A 1,915-nucleotide genomic window follows, 5' to 3' on the forward strand; every position below is an offset into this window, starting at 1 on the left:
GTAATCCCCTCATTTACATATTTAAATTTACTGCAGACTGATTGGTCCAAATCCACTCCTGACGTACTGTTGATAAAAATATCATTGCTAATGATAAGGCCAAGACAAGTTAACCTTTCAATACACAGTATTTGTGCACAGAGATTTTTTAACAACAAATATTTATTTATTTATTTAAAGTAAAAAGAAAAACTTTTAAATAAATAGCACCAAACTAATGACTGCCACTCATCCAGAAGAAGGTTTGAGCTTGTGCTTGCTGTGGTTGTTATGACTGTTTTCTTCTTATAAGAATAGGCCAAGTGTAGGGCAAACCCTAAGCTGTAGAGCCACTAAATTTGGAGGACACAACCTCTTTGTGAAGTCATTTATGGAGAATAGAAATTCATGGGAAGGAAAACTTTGTGAATACTATACTAGAAAGTTGAAGGTTTATGGCCTAGGGATGTTGACTTAATACTGTAGCCTATACCTGTCCTCCATCAGCCAGTCATGACCTTGGGCAGTTATTGGATGATGCAGAAAGTCCTTGCATCTGTTTGCTTTGGCACTAAACCTGTTTGAACCAAGGACACAATCAAACTCACTGCCCAGTCTCCAGTGAAGGGCATTGGCTGTGACTTTTATGTTTATGTGGAAATCATTTCCACAATCTGCAAAAATAAAATAAGGCCAATCAGACAAAGCCATCATTAGGAGAGTTTATTCCTGTCAATCTGATTGTAAATTCTTATGGCCATGCAAATAATCTCTGACAGTCATCACTGCTGTTGTACAGTATTTTACAGTCTACTGTAGATGAGTTAGCATTAAAAATACTCATTGTAAAGGTAAGCGGTTTCTAGTTCTCCATACCTCTGTATATTTCAATATGCCGACCAATCAATTAGACTTGGCACCTTGCAGCCATGGTCTGGGCTTTTGTAATCTGTAGAGTGAAGCTTAATAAAATGCGTCAGTGGAGAGGGGAGCTGAAGCTCAAGCCTGTTGTTGATGGCTTTGTATATCCCTCTAAAGCTACTCAAGCAGAGCTAAAGGTGGGCTCACTTTCAATATTTATGAAATTGGCTCCGTGTGAAATTGGTTTTTGCCTAATGGATCCCTGCATGGCTGAGCTCCTACAAAAGACACTGGAGTCACGCAGACGGAGGAAAGGGGGAGCCAGACAAAGTGGTGGAAAAAGAAAAGTAAAAGAAGGACAATGCTGCACTGGAGTGCTCTTTGGAAGCCTAGATTTACCCCTGTGCCAAGACATCATGAAAAGTTGAAAGTGTCCATTCAGTGTTCTTAGGGCCAGCACTTTAACAAAAGGTCTCTACTAAAAGAAACCACGTTATTAAAAGCACGTAGGCAAATTAATAATGCTGTGAGCCCTGCCCGTTGTTTGCCATACAACAGTGTGGAGCAGTTTTTATGTATCCGAATATAATGAGTGTTTATTCACAGCGGATTTTGCTTCCTGAAATGCTAAAGCCATTCCTGAGAGCTAAAGCCATGAAGAAAAACCGACTTAAAAAGAAAGATCCTTTAAAAGCACAAATGAGAAATAAAGAGAGGAATCAATACTCAGAAGAAGCATCATTTTTCTAAAAGCATGAGAAAGAACCACTCGAGAAACTTTCTAGAAACAAAGAAACAAAGACTTAGTGGGACCAAGAAAAAAAAAAAAACATATATATATATATAAAGAACTCAGAACAAAAATTTTAAATATTTGGAAAATAACCATTTTGGTGGAACAACTCAGAAGGTGAACCTTCCTAAAAATCCTGTGAAGAACCACTCAGAGAAATCAAGACTCAAAAGTTGAACCTTCCTAAAAACAACATAAAGAAGGACGGCTACAAGAAACTATTAACCTTTTTAAAAAATAACCATTATTTTATAAACTACTGGAAGAACCACTCATAAGACT

The sequence above is a fragment of the Hoplias malabaricus genome, chromosome 12 (genome assembly GCF_029633855.1).
Source record: "Hoplias malabaricus isolate fHopMal1 chromosome 12, fHopMal1.hap1, whole genome shotgun sequence".
Taxonomy (NCBI): Eukaryota; Metazoa; Chordata; class Actinopteri; order Characiformes; family Erythrinidae; genus Hoplias; species Hoplias malabaricus.